This window comes from Schistocerca nitens, chromosome 4 (genome assembly GCF_023898315.1).
Source record: "Schistocerca nitens isolate TAMUIC-IGC-003100 chromosome 4, iqSchNite1.1, whole genome shotgun sequence".
In the NCBI taxonomy this organism is placed as follows: Eukaryota; Metazoa; Arthropoda; class Insecta; order Orthoptera; family Acrididae; genus Schistocerca; species Schistocerca nitens.
Window position 1 is genome coordinate 650,175,478 of NC_064617.1, and position 25,828 is coordinate 650,201,305.

At 42.5% G+C, this 25,828-nt stretch overlaps 1 protein-coding gene across 1 annotated transcript in view; it reads right to left on the bottom strand.

Annotated features, from left to right (window-relative positions):
• The window catches only part of LOC126252484 (octopamine receptor beta-1R-like), a 401,200-nt gene that overhangs the window by 180,976 nt on the left and 194,396 nt on the right, over nt 1-25,828 (bottom strand). The gene's annotated exons all lie outside the window — the stretch shown is intronic.

The window sequence follows — 25,828 nt, forward strand, 5'->3', positions numbered from 1 at the left end:
GCGTTCGACTTGTTACAACATGTGTGCAAGCATAACTTGCAAGAAGCTTTTCCTAATATTAGTAAAGCTTTAAGGATATACTGCACGAAACCGACGACATATACAAGCTATGAGCGAAGCTTCAGCGAAATGAAGATAATTGAAATCCATCTGCATTCAACAATGAGTCAGGAACGTCTATCTAGCCTAGCGATCCTCGTCATCGAAAATAAATTGCCAATGAGACGAACTTCGATGATGTAATAGATTCTTTCGCACGCTGTGTAAAGATGTAGGAGGATTTGAGATAAAAAATGCTGGGATCTGAATACTGAAGAAATGTGTACTGCGTTGCTTATCTCCTACATTTAGTTCTACGTAACACAAAAGAGGAAGCTATTAGCTAATAGGCAGTAAAGGGTGCAAATTTTCTGAAGAGTTCTTATTCTCACGGTCACTTTTTTTTTTTTTAAAAAAGAAAGGACCATGGGATGTCAGACTGGCCGACTGACAGCAGGAGAGGCACCACAGGACACTTTACCATTACTAAATTTACACGGTTCAGTTCCACAATTCCACAGAGCGAAATACAGTGACGAGCGATGAATGCTGTGCGAAGAGGAGTGTCACTGCACTTGGGCACACTTAAGAATAAATAACACCTGCTTCCACATGCGTTACCTACCATTTACATGCGTTACCTCCTCATTTACGGAACATTTGCCATCGATTTGAAAGAACCTAATGGAAGAAAAATCGTCGGTGGGAAACCAGAATTCCGCTCAGTATTGCAGTGGAAGTGTCTGTTTCCATTGGTATGATGTCAGCAGTAAAAGACGCATGGCAACAAGAGATCTTAACCAAGGCTCTAATAATAGGTTCCCGACGGTTCGTGGTGAGACTTGTGCCTGAATTGCAGTTATTGTCATCCATTTATTCGTCAGAGAAAGTAAAAAAATTTTACGAATTTCTCGCGGACTAATTCTATAGGACCTCGAGCCTTTCTTGGCGCACTGATGGCCTTAGCCATCAGTACTTTTTTTCAGGGAATGCCCTACAGGCGACCGTCTGCGCGATCTGTCGCTACGAAGTTCCTATTTCCCTCATATCAATGCTTCTACTTTTCTGTTTACGATTTCTTCATGAGACTTTCTTGCAACCTTAGACACATCCATCAACGTGCCACTCACAGGGGTCAGGTGGCACTTCTAGCAGTGGAGGTTATATAAAGCGTCTCTGGAGACGTGGAGACCAGTGAAGTAGTTGCCATAATGCGAAAACGTGGAGATTTATTTAACAACCAAAAGGATCATTGGTTTTCGGATTGACAGGGGAAGCGTTTCCAAAACAGTTAAGTTTGTAAACTGTTCGCAAGCAACTGCAGTTACTGGCACTATGCAAGACCTGTGCCGAGAAACGTGGGGTTCACCACTGGCCACACACTATGATCAAAAGTATCCAGACACCAGGCTGAAAATTACAAGTACAGTCCTCCTTCGGTAATGCTGGAATTCAGTACGGTGGGCGCACCCTTAGCCTTGAAGTCAGCTTCCACTCTCGCAGGCGTACTTTCAAACAGATGCTGGAGGTTCTTGGGGAATGGCAGCCCAATCTTCACTGAGTGCTGAACTGAGGAGAGGTATCGATGTCGGCCAGTGAGGCCTGGGTCGAATTCGGCGTTCCAAAACACCCCAAAATGTTCGATAGGATTCAGGTCCAGACTCAATGCAGGCCAGTCCATTACAGGGATTTTACTGTCGTGTAACCACTCCACCACAGGTCGTACATTACGAAAAGGTGCTCGATCGTGTTCAAAGATGCAATCGACATCCCCGACTTGCTCTTCAACAGTGGGAAGCAGAAATGTGCTTAAAAGATGCTTAAAACATCAATGTAGGCCTGCGCTGTGATAGATCCACGCAAAACAACAAGGGGTGCAAGCCCCTCCATGAAAAACACTAGCACACCATAACACCACCGCCTCCGAATTGTACTGTTGGCACTTCACACGCTGGCAGATGACGTTCACCGGGCATTCACCATACCCACAACCTGACATCGGATCGCCATATTGTGTACCGTGATTCGTCACTCCACACAGCGTTTTTCCACTGTTCAATCTTCCAATGTTTACGCTACTTACACCAAGCGAGGCGTCGTTTGGCATTTACCAGCGTGATGTGTGGTTTATGAGCAGCCGCTAGGCCATGAAATCCAAGTTTTCTCACCTCCTGCCTAACTGTGATAGTACTTGCAGTTGATCCTGTGCATTTTGGAATTCCTGTGTGGTGCTCTGGATAGATGTCTGCCTATTACACATTACGTCCCTCTTCAACTTTCGACTGTTCCTGTCTGTCAACAGACTTTTCAGCCTGTACGCTTTTGTGCTGTAAGTGTCCCTTCACATTTCCACCTCACTATCACATCGGAAAAAGTGGACCTAGGGATCTTTAGGAGTGTGGAAATCTCGCTTACAGACGTATGACACAAGTGTTACCGAATCACCTGACCACGTTAGAAGTCCGTGAGTTCCGCAGAGCGCCCCATTCTGCTCTCACACGATGTCTAATGACTACTGAGGTCGCTGATATGGTGTACCTGGCAGTGAGTGGCAGCACAATGCACCTTTTGATCACATAGTGTAGATGACAGAGATAAACGGCAGCTGCGGAGACGTGTAAGGGCGAATAGATGTGCAACTGTGGAGCAACTGAGCAACCAGATGAACTAAGGGCCTACCAACAGCGATTCCTCACCAACCGTTCAGAGAAAGTTGCAGCCTATGAGCCCGCGCAGCAGACGCCTGGTTGATGCATCCATGCTGACTATTGTTCTCGTCGGCAAAAGCTCGAATTTTCACGGCAGTACCGAAACTGGGCTTCCTGTGTATGAAGACAGATGGCCTGTTAAGATGAATTAGGTGTTGTGCTCTACAGGACAAATGATCGTTGACGTGCGAACACCGTACAACAATAGTCAGAAGGGCCAGGACGGAGGAGGGAACGTTGTGATCTGCTAAATGTTTTCGTGGCACTCACTGGGTGATCTCATCATTCTGCAAGGTCCAATGGAGTAACACAAGAAGGAATCTGTCCTTAGTGACCATTTGCACCAATACACGCAGTTTCGTTTTTCCTAGACACGATGGCATCTACCAGTAGGACAACGCAACGTACTCACAGCTCACAGGGTACGTGCGTGGTTCGAAGTGCATTTGTATGAGTTTACTGCCGTAGCCACCAAACTCTTGGAATTTTAACCGGATGGAGAATCTGTGGGGTCACCTCAACCGTGCGATCGGGCCGTTAGGGCCAAGGGCTCGCAACCGAGAAGCGTGGCGCATTTGGTCACGGCACTGAAGTCAGCATGGCTCCACACACATTTGGGTACCTTCCAGAACCCCATTTACTCTCTTCCTGTATGTCCTGTAGTGGTCCGCGATGTAAAAGATGGTTATCCAGGCGTTTGACAGGTCGTCACATTAACGTGACTGGAAAGTGTACATTCTTCGTCTGTAGGAATGTCTCTTTTTGTATAGAAAATTATCTCGCGTATGGGCGTATAGATGAAACGATAACCAGTACATTGAACAGATACACTATGAGCAGAATATCATTTTGATAGATTTCGGTCGTGCTTATGGCGGTTTAACATTCTCCATTTCCGTCGATGTTCAACTACCTTACAACAGTTAAACATTACATAACCCAAATTTCATGTTGAGTTGTTAAGTAATTTTACGTAGCAAAGCACAACATAACAGCATTCCATTACGTAAAAACTACGCACTCCTAAACAGGAGCTATGTTTGAACACGTTTATGTTTTTGAAACTTTCCTGATTGAATAATGGGAGGAGAAGCTTGCACACGCAGTCAGTCCAACTGCTGCTCTCCAGTTACTGTCAGACTCGTTCTCAGGCTGACAAGAAACTGCGCTTTGACAGTTCTCCAGTCATGCAAAATTAATAAAGCGATTTTTCTGTAAACGTGTTAAGTGAGTGCATATCTAAGGCCCTCGCCATCTGCTTTGATCATTTGCTGTTACTAACTCGTCGACTAGTTAACTATTTATTCAGCTCTATACAGAATGTAACAGAGCTAGAGCAATCGCTACTAATGTCTTTTCCAACTGTTTGGTCGTCATTTTCTTTGTATGACAATATTGTTTCATTACAATAATGATATAAAGACGAGTGAGTAGATAGCTTAATAGCAAGGTTTTATGTAAATTTGGTGAGGGTATTGTGAACCTTGGACATTGCCGTTGGTGGGGAGGCTTGCGTGCCTCAAGGACACAGATATCCGTACCGCAGGTGCAACCACAACGGAGGGGCATCTGTTGAGAGGCCAGACATACGTGTGGTTCCTGAAGAGGGGCAGCAGCCTTTTCAGTAGTTTCAGGGAAACAGTCTCGATGATTGATTGATTTGGCATTGTAACATTAACCAAAAGGGCCTTCCTGTGATGCGAATGGCTGTAAGCGTGGGAAACTAAAGCCGTAATTTTTCCCGAGGGCATGCAGCTTTACTGTAAGGTTAAGTGATGATGGCATCCTCTTGGGGAAATATTCCGGAGGTAAAATAGTCCCCCATTCGGATCTCCGGGCGGGGACTACTCAGGAGGACGTCGTTATAAGGAGAAAGAAAACTCGTGTTCTACGGATCGGACCATAGATGCCAGATTCCTTAATCGGGCAGGTAAGTTATAAAATTTAAAAATGGAAACGGATAGGGTAAAAATAGATATCGTGGGAATTAATGAAGTTCGGTGGCAGGAGGAACAAGACTTCTGGTCAGGTGAATACAGGTTTATAAATAGAAATCAAATCAGGGTATTGGAGGTGTAGGTTTAATAATGAATAAAAAAAGTAGGAATGCGGGTAAGCTACTACGAGGAGCATAGTGAACGCATTATTGTAACCAAGATAGACAAGAAGCCCACGCCTACCTCAGTAGTACAAGTTTATGTGCCAACTACCTCAGCAGATGACGAAGAGATTGAAGAAATATACGATGAGATAAAAGAAATTATTCAGATACTGAAGGGAGACGAAAATTTAATAGTCATGGTGGACTAGTATTCGATAGTAAGAAAAGGAATAGAAAGAAAAGTAGAGGGTGAATATGGAATGGGGCTAAGGAATGAAAGAGGAAGCTGCGTGGTAGAATTTTGCACAGAGCATAACTTAATCATAACTAACACTTGGTTTAAGAAACATGAAAGATGGCTACATACGTGGAAGAGGCCTGGAAACACTGGAAGGTTTCAGATAGATTACATAATGATAAGAAAGAGATTTAGGAACTAGATTTTAAATTGTAAGACATTTCCAGGGGCAGATGTGGACTCTGACCACAATTTATTGGTTACGAGCTGTAGATTAAATCTGAAGATAGCACTTGGATAATCTGAAAGAACCAGAGGTTGTAAGAGTTTCAGAGAGACCATTAGGGAACAATTGACAAATATGGGGTGAAGAAATACAGTAGAAGAAGAATGGGTAGCTTTGAGAGATGGGCCGGACGCGGTGGCCGAGTGGTTGGTTCTAGGCACTTCAGTCCAGAACCGCGCGACTGCTACGGTCGCAGGTTCGAATCCTGCCTCGGGTATGGATGTGTGTGATGTCCTTAGGTTAGTTAGCTTTAAGTAGTTCTAAGTTCTAGGGGACTAATGAACTCAGATGATAAGTCCCATAGTGCTCAGAGCCATTTCAACCATTTTATTTTAATTTATTTTTATTTTTTATTTTTTTTTTGAGAGATGAAATAGTGAAGGCAGTAGAGGATCAAGTAGGTAAAAAGACGAGGGCTAGTAGAAATCCTTGGGTAACAGAAGAGTAATTGAATTTTATTGATGAAAGGAGAAAATATAAAAATGCAGTAAATGAAGCAGGCAAAACGGAGAACAAACGTCTGAAAAATGAGATCTAAAGGAAGTGCAAAATGACTAAGCAGGGATAGCTAGAGGACAAATGTAAGGATGTAGAGGCATATATCACTAGGAGTATGACAGATATCGTCTACAGGAAAATTAAAGAGGCCTTTGGAGAAAAGAGAACCTCCTGTATGAATATCAAGATCTCAGGCGGAAAACCAGTTCCAAGCAAAGAAGGGAAAGCAGAAAGGTTGAGGGAGTATATAGAGGGTTTATACAAGGTCGATGTACTTGAGGGTAATATTATGGAAATGGATGAGGACGTAGGTGAAGATGAAATCGAAAATATGATACTGCATGAGGAGTTTGACAGAGCGCTGGAAGACCTAAGTTGAAACAAGACCCTGGGAGTAGACAACATTCCGTTAGAGCTACTGATAGCATTGGGAGAGCCAGCCATGACAAAACTCTTCCATCTGATGAGCAAGATGAGACAGGCGAAATATCTTCAGTTTTCAAGAATATAATAATTCCAATGCCAAAGAAAGCAGGAGTTGACAGGTGAGCAAAATTACCGAACTATGAGATTAAAAAGTCACGGCTGCAAAATACTATCATTATTTCTTTACTGACGAATGGAAGAACTGGTAGAAGCCGGCCTCGGGGAAGATCGGTTTGGATTCCGTAGAAATGTAGGAACACGTGAGGCAATACTGACTCCACGGCTCATCTTAGATTAAGGAAAGGCATTTTTAGACTTATAGAAAGTTTATGACAGTGGTGACTGGAGTACTCTCTTTCATATTCTGAAGGTGGCAGGTGTGAAATACAGGGAACAAAAGGCTATTTACAATTTATACAGAAACCAGGTGGCAGTTATACGAGTCGAGGGGAAATAAAGAGAAACAGTGGTTGGGAAAGGAGTGAGACAGGGTTGTAACCCATCCCCGATGTTATTCATCCTGTATATTGAGGAAGCAGTAAAGGAAACATAAGAAAAAATTATTGTAGGAATTAAAGTCCATGGAGAAGAAATTAAAACTTTGAGGTTTGTCAGTGACATTGTAATTCTGTCAGAGACAGAAAAGGTTCTGGAAAAGCAGTTGAATGGAATGGACAGTGTCTTGAAAGGAGGATATAAGAAGAACATCAACAAAAGCAAAACGAGGATAATGGAATGTAGTCGAATTAAATCAGGTGATGCTGTGGGAATTAGATCAGAAACGAGACACTTAAAGTTGTAGATGAGTTTTGCAATTTGGGGAGCAGAATACCTGATTGCGATCGAAGTAGAGAGGGTATAAAATGCAGACTGGCAATCTGACGGAAATCGTTTGTGAAGAAGAGATATTTGTTAATACCAAGTGTACATTTAAGTGTCACGAAGTCTTTTCTGAAAGTATTTGTATGGTTTGTAGCCCTGTATGGAAGTGAAATATGGGCGATAAATAGTTTAGACAAGAAGAGAAAAGAAACTTTCGAAATGTGGTGCTACAGAAGAATGCTGAAGATTATATGGGTAGATCAAGTAATTAATGAGGAGTTACCGATCAGAATTATGGAGAAGAGAAATTTGTGTCACAACTTGACTAGAAGAAGGACTCTGTTGATGGGACATGTTCTGATTCAGGAAAGGATCACCAGCTTAGTATTGGAGGGCAGCGTGGAGGGTAAAAATCGTAGAGGGAGACCAAGAGATGAATACACTAAGCAAATTCAGAAGGGTGTAGGTTGAAGTAGGTATTTGGAGATGAAAATGCTTTCACAGGATAGAGTAGCGTGGAGAGCTGTATCAAACTAGTCACTGGACTGAAAACCACAACGACAACAACAACAACAACATTGTGAACGATAATAGAGAGAGGCTGATAAGAATGGGTGGATAGTAGAGTCTAAAGACATAGAATGATTCTTTTCAACACAAAGAGATCCGTAAATATACCTGGACACAGCCTACACGGAAGTTACAATCTATAATTGATTTTGCTATAGGGAAAGAAAGTGATTGACCTTTGGTGGAGGACTGGAGAATCTACAGTGTTAATCTACAGAGAATGTGGATCTGACCATTTCCTGCTTCGGTGTGCACTATGGTTCCCCTTTCAAACATTTGGCAGGTGCTAAAACAATTGTAATGAGAACGGAGGCAAACTGAAAAAATCACAGTGTAAGTTAAATTTACTGCAGGATCCTTCAATCACCTTCTTACACAAGCTTAGAGTGAGTGGATAGCTGCATCAGAGTCATGATACAACAGTGGAAGTGGCGTATAGGACATTTGTGAGAGCGATTCATGAAGGCGCCACTGAAAGTCTCGGAGCAGCTGAAAACATGGCTGCCAAATTTAAAAGTGATTGGTGGGATGATGACGAAGGAGGAAACGGAGGCCTACAACAGTGCAATCAACCTGATGGTAGATGTAAGCATTTAAGACTGAGGAGGAGAAAATAAAGCAATAATTAGCGTGAAAAATTGTATATGGGACATTCAATGTGAAGGAATTAATAACTGCATAGGGAGCGTAAAGCCCACACAAGCTTGGAGCTGACAAAACAGCTGAGAACAAATGACAAAAGTAGTATATATAAACTTACAGCTGATAAGCTTAGATAGGTGAAAGATATACCATGAAGCAATGTTTAAAGAAGATCGATCCGAATTTCAGAATTTGCAGGCAACCAAAATGACACATAAATCCAGGAGATAAAAACTGCGGAAGTACAGGATACAATGACGCAACTCAAAAATGGCAAGGCACCAGGACATGGAGCTGTATATATGGAGTTGTTGAAGGCTGCGCAAAACGTGTTATTTGAACATCTCGCAGAGGTATTTAACTGCTGTCTTTGTGGTGAGGAAACCCCTGTCGGTTTAAAGAGGGGTTCATCCTAACATGTTTAAAAAGGGAAGCAAGGATGACTACGAAAATTATAAAGGCATTACAGTTCTCAGTTCTAAATCGAGACTATATGGTAAGATACTCAAAACTAGAATTATTAGAGAAGTTAAGGAGCAGCAGTAGTTTTCAGGCAGAAGGATCTTGTATTGATAATATCTGTAGCATGAGACAGGTGACTGGCAAGACAGGACAAGATTAATTGGAGGCACACACGGTTTTTATACACTTGCAAAGGACCTGTGGCAGTGTAGCACTTCCTAGGATATGGGAAGTAATGAACATCCACAACATTTATTATTGTTATGTAGAAGCCGTTAGAGAACTGAATTCATAATGCTTGTCGTGTTAAAGTTGGAAACTTACTGTCACAGAAACATAAGATTAGGAAAGGATTGAGAGAAGGATGCTGTTTAGTGCCTACACTCTTTAAAATATTTTTAATGGAGCGCCGAAAAATTGGAAAAGGAAGTGCAAAAACATAAAATACGTGATGGCATCCTGTTCTCCCTACATTTCGCCGACGATCAGGTCATCTTCGTCAGAAGGAAGAAAGCTCAAAGAAAATTTTAACAAACTTTAAAATTTTTATAAACTTTATTGTTGTCGGAGGTGTGCTAAGGGATCTTGTTATGGACGATGCACCTGCAGTAAAGTGTAACAGTTCCTGCGATAAGAACCCACAATCTAGGAGCTCCGGACGATAGTTCGGCATGATCGGTCGGTGGGCTGACTGACCTCTGTATTATAAAAAACGACTGATCAACAGTGAGCTTAAAAGGTTGTCATATGACATCCGCCCCCACCAAATGCAACGAAAAATAACGAACAAAATGAAGAGGAAAGGAAAAGGGTAGTGTATTTGATTAGTAATCAAAACGTCCTCGGTCCTGGGTTCGAACTCTGCCTCCACAAAAATCATCAGCAATAATGGCTGAAGAGTTCTGGCTGTCAGTTAAATCCAATATCTCCTGTGTTACCCAAGCATTTCTTGTATACCATGTCTTTGAACCTGTTTGATCCTCTTCTGTCTACACTATTTCATCTCTCAAAGCTACCCATTCTTCTTCTACCGTATTCCTTTCCGCTGTTCTAGTCAATTCTTGCTTAATGCTCCCTCTGAAACTCTGTACAACCAACCTCTGGTTCTTTCAACTTATCCACGTCTCATCTCCTTAATTTTATACCTTTTTTCAATTTCTTCCATTTTAATCTGCAGTTCATAACCAACAAATTGCAGTCAGATCTACATCTGCCCCTGGAAATGCCTTATAATTTAAAACGTGGTTCTTAAATCTCGGCCTAACCATTACATAATCAATTTGAAACCTTCCAGTGCCTACAGGTCTCTTCTGCATATACAACCCTCCTTCATGATTCTTAAACCAAGTGTTAGCGATTGCCGGCCAATGTGGCCGAGCGGTTCTAGGTACTAAAATCTGGAACCGCACGACCGCTACGGTCGCAGGTTCGAATCCTGCCTCGGGCGTGGATGTGTGTGATGTCCTTAGGTTAGTTAGGTTTAAGTAGTTCCAAGTTCTAGGGGACTGATGACCATAGATGTTAAGGCCCATATTGCTCAGTGCCATTTTAACCGTTTTTTGCGGCTCGTGTTGGTGCTGTTTGTAGATTTCCGCCCTCTGTTGGAGGCCAGACAGTATCCTTTAGTTGTCATGGTTGCGGGTCTTTGTCTTCTTCTCGTCTTGACTGGCGCCACTCGTTTCGCTAGTGTTGCCTATCCGCTAGTAGTAGCAGCGGCGGTTATCGATATCTAGTAACTGTTGCCCTATCTTAGGGGCGACGTCGTTGTTTTTCCGTGTCGTATGTGTGGCAGTTCGGTTGGGGACTCAGGAGAAGCCAGATCCGAGCAGTGTGAGAACACGCCGGGACCGCTGGCGGCATGCATGGACTGCCAGATGGAAGGGCTGTGGTCACGAGGGTGCACGACCTCGTCGTAAACCAGATTCTGCGGGTTTTAAGATGAATGCATTTCAATTCAAGCAGAGAAACCTCCTCCACTGTGATATCCCGCGACTCTCCAGTGACTTAGGTTCGTGTTGCTGCTCTTAGTGTTGCCGAGGTGAAGAGCAGCGAGTGGAGTGCTTGGGGAAGGCGGATCTGATTAGCTTGCCTCGACTCCTTGTTACTATTTACCACGTTAAACTTGTTACAAATTGTTAAGTTCAGCCAGCGGCCGGTTGGTGATTCTTCTACTCTGGTGGTAGTGATTCCTGGGTGCTCTTAGTACAGTATTCTGGGGGACGTAGTGCAGACCTCCGGTTCCGGCTTTGGTGTGTTGTTCCATCGTTGCATTTGGTTCATTGGACGTCAGGTAGCTTCAGCAACATAATCATCAGTAATTCGTTAGACTGCCACTAGTCTGAGCTACGATCTTGTGAATGGAATGCAACTCTTGGCTGCCTGTCTCATTGCTCGCGAAAGTGTTTGTTGCCGGACCTTTTCATGCAGTGAGTTCTTAAACGTTCTTAATTTATTGTCATTCTTGGCGTGTAAGGCTTTTAGCCGCGCTCACAGTGGCCTGTTTTTTATGCATTATCTGTATCTGTATTTTATGGTGATTTGCTAAATTGTAATGCACTGAAAACACTATTATTTACACAGTTGTTTATTCCTTCATTAATAACGTGTGGGAATTTTTATTTGTTGTTGAGTGTGGACTTACTGTTTTAAAAATAAATGTGTGTAACTGTAAAAGGCAACCAATAGCAACGGATTACGGCCCCGCCCACAATCGTAACCGAATCCTGCCTTCCCTTGACAACCAGGTCTCAAATTTCTTTTTCCTCATCATAAATTTCTTCATTCTCTTCATTATCTGTGAAGCTAGTTGGCATATAAACTCGTACTACTGTGGAAGGTGTGGGCTTCGTGTATGTCTCGGTTACGGTAATGCGTTCACTACGCTGTTCATAGTAGTTTACCCGTATTCTCTTTCTCTTATTCATTATGAAACCCACTCCTTCATTACCCCCATTTTACTTCGTATTTGTAACTCTGTAGGCACCTGACTAGAAGTACTGTTCCTGCTGCCACAGAACTCCACTAATTCCGACTATATCTAACTGGAACCTATCAATTCCCCTTTTTAAATTTTGTAATCTACCTGACGGATTAAGGCGTCTAACATTGACGCTCCGATCCAGAATACCAGTTTTGTTTCTCCTGATAACGACATGCCTCTGAGTAGCCCCGCCCGGGGATCCGAATGGGAGCATTTATCTCAATAATATTTTACGCAAGAGCACGCCATCATTATGTGACCATACAGTAGAGCTTCATGCCATCGGGAAAAATTACGGCTGTAGTTTCTCTTTGCTTTCAGCCGTTCGCAGTACCAGCACAGCAAGACTATTTTGGATGATATTACAAGACCAGATCAGTCAAGATACCAGACTGTTACCTGTGAAACAACTGAAAAGACTGCTGCGCCTCTTCAGGGACCAGACTTTTGTCTGGCCTCTCAACGGTTAACCCACCGTTGTGGTTGCAATTACTGTACGGCTATATGTATCGCTGAGGAACGGAAGCCACCCCACCGACGATAAAAGTCGATGGCGCTCTTGGTGGGTGGGGAGGGAGGCGAGGTTGGAATACATCCAGCAAACAAATGATAACATAGGTTGATATGAATATTTAAGGACAATCATTTCGGATAAGGGTGGAAGTAACGAGGAAATAAAGCACGAGATGGAAGAATATAAGAAACTATGGTTCAGAGCATTGCTTCGTATGGTGCTGAATTGTGGAAAGTCTCAAGGAGCAAAGAGGAGAAGTTAAAGGCAATGGAAATTGAGTTTCAGAGGCGAAGTTGTTTTGTAACAAGAATAGACAAAATGAGAAATGAAGTGCTGCGAGAATAGATGGGAATTAAAAAATATATTGAAGACAAAGTTGAAAGTAAAACACTATTGGCTTCTTAGAAGAACGCTAAGGGGAAAATGGCCCTCTAAAATATGACACCGGAGACCTCCACGACACAGAAAAAGAGGAAGAACGATGAGCAAGAAGAAGTCCATGAAGATAGAAGGAGACGGAAACCTGGATGGGAGAGATGCTGCATCGTATAGGAAACTCGCAGAAAGAAGAAGAAGACAAATGTGTGCTATCACAAAGTGTCCGTTACAGAGTTTACAAGTTATTTTCATTCATTTACATGTGCCTCCGAAGTTAAAGGGTCATCAGTCGGGTTTTGGGTTTTGGTGTATCGTACTTGTACTCCATATCTTATCAATTCTCATAAATACTGGCACAAATCCACGAGCTGTACATCAGAGATAAAAGCTACATACAGCTTAGAACGTATCATTTCAGATTGTAGACCGGAGTACTGCTTGGTTGATGATTTTATTGATAGCATAGCAGCGTTGCTAGAACGATGTTTCATTAAAATGCCTATGGGATCCACCGACGAAATTTTTCAGGAATTCCCAAACGCCTATCTCGTACGCTTGTCCTTCATTCTCTGCAAGACATTAAATTAAACAAGACGTATCATTTTAATAGAATCCATTTTAAGGACTTGATGTGGGAGACGTTATATTCTTACAGTTACAACTGGTTCCATTCAACTGTCTTACGTCCTACACAAAAATAAACAACGCGTTTCGTGAGGCAATGCTATCACCAGGTTGTCAAACCTGGCTCATTAGCTTAAAGTTCTAAAAAAGTTCTAAAACGTCTACCAACACATTTGCCTTGTTCATAAAGGAACCGTGGGTTCTCCTCTTACATTAAAATCTGCCCATAGTCGCCCCATCTCGCACTGCACCGTAAAGCGCATCCTCATTATCAGGCTGCAGGAGTTTCAAACTGACGATTCTCCCGGTGTCCAGAAGTTAAAGTTAAGAAGATGACGATTTTATTGTAAGACGTGGATCCACAGACCCATGTTGTTTTTACTGTCCCATTTTATGAACGTCGCAAGTGTGTTGATAGACTTTTTAGTGTATTAATCTCGTGAGCTGAATTTGACAGCCGGATAACAGGAAAAATGTCTTCCAGAACCCTTTGCTGAATTATGTGTTGGACATAAAACGGTTGCGTGCAGATAGTTATTACTGCCAGAGGTGCCATTGTCCCATGATATGTCAGTTTTCTTCTACAGGCGTACGTAAATTTTTATTGTTCCTTGTTCTTTTTTACACACGTTTTAAGAATAAAAGCTCTATACGTTCTTTCATACACGAGCGAAGTTCCATCACATAGCTTGCTCAATGGAGTTAAACAAGTTGTACAAAGAAGACACAAATTTTATTGTTCGTTCTTAAAGTATATACTGCATACTTCTTGCTCATTCCCTGCGTGTGGTCGACCGTTCTGTTAGTGTGTGACGCTCTCTGCTTTTATCCTCTAAAAACTACCCGGACGTTAACTATTAACATTACTCTAACTTAAGCACTATAATTTCCCATTAAAATCTTCCTCTTCCTAGCGCTACAAAACAAATAATAACAGTAAATGTGAGAATGAAGGAATGGAAACAAATACAGGAAGAAAAAACCAAATAAGAAAGAAGTTTGTCATTACTGCAAATATAGTGTAAGGAGGTAGCAAGAACAACGACAGTTTCGGGCTTACCTGCTCTAATATCGGTGGCTATGTTGCTCTACGTCAAGTTTTCTTTTCATACCAGCAACAGGAAGATCATTGTGGAACAATCTCAGTGGGGTACTATAAGTATTTCCCTTTTTACCACCTGTGTAGTATGTACTGTACTGAGGATCCAGTGTCACCCTCAGAATCGTTTTATAGAACAACATGCGATGGATGTAAGAAACGGTTTTTCGCAGAGCATTTTCCAGCTATTGTTAAGTACATCTAGAAGCTTGCAAACAAGAAAAGCTGGTGGATATTAGTGCCAAGGGACCCATCTACTGATATTTTCAGCGAGCTGCGTAGGAGTGGTCGCACCTGTTATCTTAATATATGATATTCGGATGGATGAGGTTACGGGGTTTCCCGTGAAAACTGACTCAAGACGAGAGCTATATACGTTGTTCCAAGTTAGGCAGCGTACAACACTCTCTATGATAACCATTGAGTCGCACGCAGGGAAAGTGATTCTGGAAGAGCATGGGGAGATCCAACGTGTACTGAGTCAGTGGCGGTATCGGTTCAATAATACCAGACATCGATGCTACAGGATGAAACTGATAGAACAATGTTTCATTAAATATGCGTCACCGAAGATATGGATATGTATATTAATAGTGAAGATACTACGCGTAAAATGATGGATTTGGCAGCGATCTGCGTCACTCGAAACAACAGCAGACGTTCCAACCACTGAAATGTATTAAATTTCGGAATAGACCCCTCCTCATACGGTTCGTTTACATCATAGAAGAATGTCAGTATTTGTGTTGATACGGATATTCCGTTCAACAAATAGAGTGCGAAACTGTAGTACAGGAAAAGCAATAATTCAATACCAACATTGAAGTTTTTGGATAAAGCCATTAAAAAATCTGTCATATTACAACGCAATGGAAATGAGGTCCCATGCTTCTTGACAGAGCGTAGAGGAACGATGTGGGAGACCCGCACCGCCTTACTAGGCAAGGTCCTAGTGGAGGTGGTTTGCCGTTGCCTTCCTCCGAGCGCAATAGGTATGATGATAAACACGACACAACAACACCCAGTCGTCTCGAGTCAGGAGAGAATCCCTAAACCAGCCGGGAATCGAACCCGGGACCTCGTGCTCGGGAAGCTAGAACTCTACCGCGAGACTAAAACGACATAGAAATTGTAATTTGGGGGAATCTTGAAACTTTTTGTTAAATTTATCAAGAAATTACCGTAAATTTTTCGTGTTTAGGCTGATGAATTACTTGATTACGAATCAGCGGAAACATCGCATCACAATGTAAGAAGTGTTCAGATAACGTTCATTACTTGCAATAGATGAACACGTCAGGTAAATCGGTTGTACTATAGTGGGCTCAAAATATGTCATAACACATTTCGATGATAGAAAATGTGTCCATTGCCTTTGATGCTTGATATAAATCACAGTGGATATGTGACGTAGGTGAGCCGTAAGTTACCTCTGGAACAATTAGTGTGTCGGCTCTTTCTCGTGTCCGCGCTTTGCTGCGGTGCGATTGGTCGAGATCGCCTATTTAGGCGCGCGCGGTGCGATTCGAAAGGGGGTGGGCGCACCAGCGAGACGCAGTAGAACTTACGCTGGCTACCGAGAGACGGCAGTGACCCTTTCAGTCGTCGTCGTTGCACTACAGGTCGTACCGCGGTCGATGGTGGGCAATGCGAGCCCGGAGTTTGTTTGGAAGAGTATGGAAGCAACGCTCGTGAGTTGACGACATGGCGTGGACTTCTGTCTGCCGAAGCCACCTTCGAGTGTGCAAATAGTAGTGGGTAAGCTGTTTACCCATCCAGGATCGTTCTTGTACGATTGACTGTTGTGTGGCCCTTTACGAACTCCGCGTTGAGCTGTGATACCCCAAATGTGCTGTTGCGTTTGTGTGTTGGGGTTCCTCGCTCTGTAGCTGCCGTCGTCCATACAAGTACTAATTGTGTCTATTTCGTAATTTACTTTGTCTAACTAACGAAAGCTGTGCAAATTGTTCAAACTGTATAGAGCCTGCGACGGGGAAAATTTTCTGGAATAATATCTGTTTATTTAAAGCCCAATGCCTGTGAAAGTGTGGTAAAGTCTGTTATGTTGTTTGAAGTATGTTGTATTGAATAGCAGCGTATGTAGTCTTAATTGTGAGTCAACCAAAATACTGGCAAAGGTTGCTCTTGCAGTGCTTGATTACTTACTGGCTACCTCTGCTGAACTTTGTGCACGAGCTGCTCAAATTATGCAATGATATTTTTGTTTTAATTTTAAAGGTGTAGTTTTGTTGGTATTATCTTAACCCTATAGTGAATTGTTCTTTTACTGCTTTGCGCACTGATAGAGTATTTCAATAGGCTTCCTACTTAAATCATATGATAGTTAAAATAGCAATGAAAATGTTTTATGTGCTTTAAAGAATTGCAATTTGCTTTAAAGCAGTTCTGGCTTATTAGCTGTTTGCAAGGCTGTGCGTTAATATCTGATTTAACGTCTTGGAAGCAAAAGGGTGCTGGCTTCACAGTTGCTGTAAAACGGGCAATGTTCTAACAGTTTGTTTTGTGCACTATACACTGAAGAGGCAAAGAAACTGGTACACCTGCCTAATATCGTGTAGGGCCCCCGCGAGCACGCAGAAGTGCCGCAACACGTCGTGGCATGAACTCGACTAATGTCTGAAGTAGTGATGGAGTGCATTGACACCATGAGTCCTGCTGTCCATAAATCTGTTGGAGTACGTCGGGGTGGAGGTCTCTTCTGAACAGCATGTTGCAATGTCTCCCAGATATGCTCAACAGTGTCCATGTCTAGGGCGTTTGGTGCCACTCTGTAGCAATTCTCGACGTTTGGAGTGTCGTATTCTCCAAGTCCGCCGGAATGTACAATGGACGTGAATGGATGCAGGTGATCAGACAGAATGCTTACGTACTTCTCACCTGTCAGACTCGTATGTAGACGTATCAGGGATCCCGTATCACTCCAGCTGCACACGCCCCACACCATTACAGGGCCTTCACCAGCTTGAACAGTCCTCTGCTGACATGCAGGGTCCATGGATTCATGAATTCCATACCCATACACGTCCATCCGCTAGATAAAATTTGAAACGAGTCTCTTCCGACCAGGCAACATGTTTAGAGTCATCAACAGCCCGATGTCGGTGTTGGGCACAGCGAGGCGTAAAACTTTGTGTCGTGCAGTCATCAAGGGTACGCGAGTGAGCTCATATCTGTGATGTTTCGTTGAATGGTTGTCATGCTGGCACTTGTTGATGGCCCAGCATTGAAATATACATCAATTTGTGGAAGGGTTGCACTTGTGTCACGTTGAACGATTTTCTTCAGTCGTTGTTGGTTCCGTTCTTCCACGATCTTTTGCTGGCCGCAGCGATGTCGGAGATCTGATATTTTACTTAATTCCTGATATTCACTCGTGAAATAGTTGTATAGGAAAATACCCACTTCATCGCTACCTTGGAGATGTGTCCAGCTGTCATTGTAGCAACGGTCACCGATCTAACAATTGCGCCAGACACTTATTGTCTCATACTGCCGACCGCAGCGTCGAATTCCGCCTGTTTGCATATCTGTGTATTTGAATGGGCATGCTGTACCAGTTCCTTTGGCGCTTCAGTGTAGGAGGAACTTGCCGTTTTCTAAGCCGGCTGCGCTGTTCCTCACGCGTTGAGGAGTGCCCAGTACAACGAAGTGGGTCGACGACAGCGGAAGGCTGATAATTTTGAGCAGTAATGTAGCTGATCCATGTATTTTACCTCTAGGAATTTTTTCTGAATTTAAAACTGTAACTTGCAAATAATGTTTCTGGTGTTTTAAACTATTCAAAGAATTTCAACTCCTTTCGCTACGTCAGGCCTCTTAGTCCTTTGTCAAATTCTTCTGTCTAAAGTATTTGCATTGAATAGGTAGAATATCTGCAAAGTCTTTTCTTAAACCTTCTCTTTTTTTTAAGAAAAAAGGTAAATTGTGTTTTGCAACTAAGTTTTGTCACAAGCTAAAGCATAACGTCCAAAAAATTCTTTTACTGAAGGAAATAACTGCTGTTGTTGTTGTGGTCTTCAGTCCTGAGACTGGTTTGATGCAGCTCTCCATGCTACTCTATCCTGTTTGTTTTAAATTCAGACAGACGACTCACTCAGTAGATTAGCTGACAAAAATTACTGCAACAACACTACTGGCAATCAAAGATCGCAGTGTACGTACCCACAACCACTGTGGCGTAACATATCGACTACCGAAAACTTCTGTTGGAAAAATATTCGGTATGCAGTCGTGAAATATGACACATCGAGCTTACACAACTTTTCTTGAATACCAAATATAAATTAGAAACCTTACAACTCTTTATTTTATCTGAAATTCATGGGTGCAACATTTTAAGTTTTCGGTAAATCTTTATTTCTACAATTCTTAATGATTTCAGAAAGGCTGTTATAACGCCTGCTTGGACTTGTTTCTTTTGTCTGTCTAATAAATATTATTAGAAGCTTTTATTTAATTATAGGTCAGCAGCTTACCACTCCCAGAACCAAAATCCCGACTATTTCAGTATTGACGTTTGCTGCGTCACAGACGGTGCCCCTATGGTGCTGCTTTAAATTGTGTTAATAACTTGGAATGACACTGTATATATTGTTTGCGTCTCTTTTCTCTCCATTTGTAGTTTTCGTGCAGTGATCTTCTGAAACCTTGGAGGTACTTATTAATAATCCAGTATTTCACAACGAACTCATTGGTAGCTCGTAAACACGTATTCCCGTTTATTTCGCTTATTTCTGGACCCATGTTTGTTGAGACGTTTGTTCTTCTATTATCGTACACTTTCACCTTTTTCAGTTTTCGCTACTAAATACGACACAGGTTCTGTTTAAAGGAGAAAGAGAAAGAAGAGGTAGAACTGCAGAGCGCTGTACTTCTTCAACGGCCGCTCCAGTGACGGTAGGTGTTCGAGAAATCGTTTTGCGCTGCGGGGAAATGCGGTCCACGCCGTGTACCTGGAGGCGAGAGAGTGAGGCGAGAGCAAGCGTGTTGCAGGGTCAGCGGCTGATCAGACCGGCTATTGTACTCAGGGCCGTCCGCCCCTGCGGATTAGCCTTCACTTCTCTCGCCCGTGTCGTGCTGACTCACACCCAGGGGGAATACCCGACGGGTCCATCAGGAAGGCGGTACCGTCGTAAGAGGCTTCACGGTGGACTGTTCGTTGCGCCCTTTCTTAGACGTACATCATCTCATTTACCCGTAGCTGTGGATACCTGAAAAGGATTGCTGACAGAAGATTAAATTCCTCATCTACCTCAGGTACCGTTATGTCGTGACCAATGTGCTACTTCCCTCGGTCGTCACCACAACACACGACTCACAAGCAAAGAATGGGTATCCAGCACTTCCTGATAGCGAAATGAAGGGAAGAGGAAGTAGATAAAAATGAGTTATGAGATATAATACTGCGAGAACAATTCATCAAAACACTGAAAGATATAAGCCTGAAAAATTCCCCAGAAATTTTAATCGTTGGGAAATTATATTCAATGTATAGATTGACGTCTGACTCATCGGTGTTGCTCTTAATGCATTACCGGAGCCATTTCGTTTGGGTTTAGACGTTCCTTATCTTTTCTCCTCCTTATCTTGTTCCGCTTGTTGTACTGGCCTCTTTATTTATTTATTTATTTATTTATGCATTTATTTTACCTGGCAAGATTAGGGCCTTCAGGCCCTCTCTTACACCTAACCAGGCATACTCAGATTCAACAAATTTCAGTTTCTACAGAACATTAAGGACATATTACATGTTATACAGTATTAATGTTAAGAAAAAAAGTAGAGATTATAAACGTAGTACAATGATAATTATAACAATCAAAAATTAATTATAACAATCAAGAATAATAATAATAGTAATAATAATGATAATAATAATGACTATGTATATGAAAGTAAACATATTTTTCTTTTATGAATGTCGGTCCTATTGCTAGTTGGGAATTTTCTCGTTATATTCTTGCAGCTTGTGAGTTATTCTCATCAAGCAGAGACATAAGACGATAGAATGGGGTGAAAGAGATATAGAAGAGGTAGATAGGTTAGAGGAAGAGAAATAGAATGGTAAAATTCGAAGCTATGATGGAGAGGAGAAAGAAAGAGATGAGAGGGGCCCAACAATGGTGGCTATACCGTCCCTAATATGTAAGTCTTGAGTTCACTCTTGAATGTTGAGTGGTTCCGGATAAGACGCAGATCACAGGGGAGCGCGTTCCATAGTCGTATGGCTGAGATGGAGAATGACATGGAGAAAGATTTTGTGTTATGTAAAGGTACAGCCAAGATGCTAGACGTATCCGATCTGGTATTGCGGTTGTGGAATGATGATAGGTGTTTAATGTGAGAAGATAAGTATTGGGGGCACCAGTGGCTAAGAAATCGATGAAGTAAGCACATCGTGTGGAGATCGCGTGCCTTATGTGGGCGTATCCAACCTAGCTGGGAGTATGAAGGACTGATATGATCATACAACCGTATATTGCATACGTATCTAACGCAAGCGTTCATCACTAGCTCGAGGCGTCTCGAATTTTCACTATTTGTGCCGTGTTGAACTACATCACAGTAGTAAAGATTAGGCAAGACTAGTGTTTGGACTAATGTTTGTTTAACATGGGTTGGAAATATTTTTCTAAATTTCTGAATTGCATGTAGGGAGGAGAGCGATTTCCGGCAAGCTGTAACTGTTTGTTCTTCCCAGTTTAGGTGTTCATCCAAGATTATTCCAAGGTCTTTTACTGTTTTTTGGTATGGTAGTTGGGTACCATTGAGGTGTATTTGAGGGACTGTTTCGTGAAAGTGCCGACTGATTAACTTTGGATGAGATATAAGTATGACCTGGGATTTCTTGGGGTTTAGTTTCAGACCTAGGTTCTGTGCCCATCGAGAAACAGAGCAAAGATCCGCGTTCATACTCGCTACTGCGTCAGCAATGTTCTTGGGGCTTGCACTTATGTACAGTTGGATGTCGTCGGCATATAGATGGTAGTTGCAGGAGTGAATCACTGAAGAAATATCATTAATGTACAGTGAGAAGAGTAATGGACCAAGGACGGAGCCTTGGGGAACTCCAGAGCGCACGTTTTTCCAGGATGACTTTTCCGACCCACAAATGACTTGTTTACTTCTGTTTTTGAGGTAGCTGTCGAACCAGTGTATTGCGCTGTTTGAGAAATTCAGCTGCTTCATTTTAATTAGTAATATATCAAAGTCAACTGTATCAAAAGCCTTGCTAAAGTCAAGCAGTGTTAGCATGGTAGCTTCACGTCTGTCCATAGCATGTTTAATGTCATCAGTTACTTTGATTAATGCAGTTGCTGTACTATGGTGCTTTCGAAAGCCTGACTGATATTTGTCATGGATGTTATGAGTTTTGAGGTAATCCGTCAGCTGTTCATGGACGATGTATTCTAGGGCTTTAGATATTGCAGGTAGTATGCTGATCGGCCTGTAGTCACCTGGCGACTTAGGGTTGTCAGTCTTGGGTATAGGTTGAATTAAACTTTGCTTCCACTCAGTAGGATATGTACTACTGAGAAGAGACAGGTTGAAGATGTCTGTGATAACTGGAGTAATAGTGTCTACGACGTTCTTGATCATGCCAATGCTCACTCCATCATTTCCTACTGCCTCGGAAGAGATTCTCGTAATTGCCTTGTGTACTGTGCCGGTAGTGACATGTTTTAGGAAAAACTTGTCTCTCGAGAGATTGATATCTTGGGGCTGGTAATTTGTCGCTGCGTGGCAGTTTACAGCTGTTGAGAAGAAATCGTTTAATTCTTCTGCAGACGCTTGATAAACAGCGTCAGATCTTCGCTTCCCTATACCGAAACTGCGCAGCTTTTTCCACAGTGCAGCAGGTTTTGATATGCCGCATACGACAGAGCGGGCATGTCTGATTTTGGCATTCCTCACGCTCTGCTTGGTTCTATTTCGGAGTTTCCTATAAGCTTCGTACGCCTCGGGAGTTGGGTTACGCTTGAAGGCCCTATGTGCAGCATCACGTTTATTCATTAACTGGCGTAATGCAGTGGTGAGCCACGGAGCGGGAGCTCTCTTTACCTTGACAGTGCGTTGAGGAGCATGTTTATCATACAGTGCAATGATTTTGCGACATAATTCCCGAATTTTTCCGTCTAAAGTCGGTTCATTGCTTATATCATACCAAGGGATGTCTGAGCAATCCTTTTGAAGAGCGTCATGGTTAACATTTTTTAGGTTTCTGTAGGTTACCAGGTGAGATTTTTCTTTGGTAGTATGCACTGAGTAATTTAAGAATATCACGTCATGAGCAGAGAGTCCTGGAGCGGATGTCTGATTGGCGCGAATTATTTTATCTGGTCGCTTTGTTGCCATTATATCTATGAGTGTATGGCTGTGTGGCGTGTGATGAGTTGGGTCCAGCGGTGTTAAACTCATATCATTGGAGTGGAACAGTCTCCTTAGTTTTTCTGCAGAGGGAGATTTTAACTGTAAGTCGATGTTTGTGTCGCCCATAATGATTATGTGTTCATACAGTGTCACGAGCGAGGACAGGGCAGACTGAAAGGAGGACATAGCACCGACGTTTGGAGGTTTATAGATTACTCCAATTAGCAGTTTCTGATTTGATCTATTTATTTCGAAAAACAAGAACTCTGCTTCTCCTTCGCACTTTGCATCCGATGTGCATAGTATAGTAGGTCTCAGATCAGAGCGAACATAGGCACCCACACCACCCCCGCGTCGTGTTTCACGATCTGCCCTTAGGAGAGTGTAACCAGTGATTCGGATAGCGTCGGAAGAGATGTTTGGTTTCAACCAAGTTTCAGAGACGAGGATAATATGGAACAGCGATTGGCAGAACAGGTTACAGAACTCGTCGAAGTGAGCCGTTAGCGACTGAGCGTTCGCGTGGGCCACAAAGAGCCCGCCGCCGGAACCGGTCCGTCCCATTGTGGCCGCCTGTAGGACCGAGCGCGCTCCGTTTACCTGCTGGCCGGAAGAGGGACAAAAGCTGGATTTCGCGGGGGAAGACATATTTACAGGTGTGTCCAAGGTCGTGACTGACTCAAGCGTCTGTGGGCTAAAGGTGAAAGACAAGCTGGAGGTATCGGAGAAGGGAGTGAAAAGAAAGATGGAAAGTGGCAGTGGTGCTTACGAAAAAGATAATAGTAGTAGTAGTGGTAGCGACGAGGATGAAAATAACAGATATAGAAAGGCGGTTTTAAGGAGATTCCTGTTAATGGTGAATGTTAATTCCCGTTTGACTGACAATATGAATATACATGAGCACTTATGATACACAAATAAAGAAGCAATATCTGTGTGAAACAATTCACTGATTTTAAATAGAGTACTTATGGTACTTATAGAATTAACGAAGCAATATTTACGTAAAAAAATGAAAAGAAAGAATACTAATTAACTTATATTAGACAGAGTACAATATGAGACTTTGTGTCTCGCGAGATTTCGCTCAGTCTTTCAGTTCGGACATGTTCGTCACCGTTTTCCTCCCTCCTTCCATCTTGACTACGATCCTGCCATCCTGGGTCCATACATTTTGAAGGCCGAACTGTGTGATCGCAGTGTTCAAAATTTTTAGTCTTTCGCGCGTCAGATCTTCCCTCAGGGTAACGCCACTCTTGGCGAGTTTTCTTTTCTGAGCAAACACTTCAGCTCTTTTCCGATATGACACAAATTTAATTATTATGGGCCTGGGTTTCATGACACCTGGTATCCTGCGCCCAACACGGTGGCTTCTGTCAATATCGGTCACGTCGATTCGCACGCCAAGTTTTTCACGCACGAGGCTAATGACCAGGTCGTCGGTGTTTTCGCGATCGTTTTCAGCTACCCCGAACAAGCGCAAGCTGTTCCTTCGCTGATACTGCTCGAGTTCATCGGTGGCCGCAGACAGTTTAGCTTTAGGTGCCTCAGAAGTGACTTTACATTCGGCCACTCTCTTGGAGTCAGTTGCCACTAGTGATAGTTTCTATTGAACCCAGGAGATATTATTAGCATGTCTGAAATTTTACATCCACGTTCCATCATTAAAGGAAATTACAGCATCTAGCACTCCTAATATAATGGTTTTGAAACCAACAAGCAACGATTTCAGCAATAAAGAATGGTAGAAACATTCGTTCATGTTTTGTCTTCCCATGGCAGTATTATGAAAGTAGTTTATTGACAGTTAAGTTCCTGTGTATGGATGTAGTTGCTTCCAATGTTGCAGATTGCTCGGAATAATCATGCACATTCACTTCAGCAGTTGTAAGTGCTTTTGCTTATCCACATCCCGAGTCCACACCAATGTCACGGAGATCATGCTGTAGCTCTCCCGAAGGTTGTGGAGGAAGGCAACCCAAACTACATTCCTCGTTGTCCCTATAACACCATGATTCCTTCTTATGGAAGCTGAAGGCTATCTGCTTCTTCTTTTGTGATGTTATCACGACCACTTATATTATGACTATCATTCAGTTTTTCCCTCTCATATACATTATCAGTATATCCAACGTCTTTTGCACATGCCCAACATACTCCAGGTCTCAGTCCTTACAATGTTTTCATAAGTCATTCATCGCCCTTTTTGAGACCCCACCTCCAAGGCACTTCACATACCATACATGATAATTCGACGTGTGAATGTAGCAGGAACACGGGCGTGGCTGCACACCTCTATATGATTAAAGTGATTTATAAACAATTTTCCGATGTGCAATTCAGTTCTTTTAACTACAGCTGACTTCATAAATCTCTAGACATCAATGTGTGACGAAATACGAAATATCTATTTAAGTAAATTCACGAGAATGTGACCTCGAACCTATGTTTTCGGTGACTTTTCAAGTCGATCCGCCCCCCAGACAACACCGTAGCTCTACTTGTTTCATTGAAGAAAAATGTTTAGGCATTACTTCGGTGACGATTGTTCCATGGACGACAATGTTATTAGAGACTAAGTCCAAGCTTTCTGGGTTCTATTCCCGGTCTCGCACAGAGCTTTAATCTGCTGGGGATATCTGTAATTTTTCTGTATAGAAATTTTTAATTTGAATAATCAACAGCCTCAGTTTCAACGTTTATCTAGAATTTACCTAGGTTTCAGTCGGGATAACTCAACCTTCTTCAGAATGACAGTAACTACCGTTCGTCCACAGTGGACATCGTTCCAATACAGCACTCGTGGCTGCCACATCGCGGTCACGAAGTGGGGCAGAGGCAGTTTCAGATAAGTTTTCACAGTCTGACGATAATTTATGGATTTGTGGTTTTAGCTTGACGATGTCCACTATGGACGAACGGTAGTTACTGTTATTCTGAAGAAAGTTTGATTATCCCGACTGAAACCTACGTAAATTATTGGTAAACGGTGCAACTGAGGCTGTTGATTGTTAAAATTAAAATTAATATTTATGCAGTTGCTGACAGGG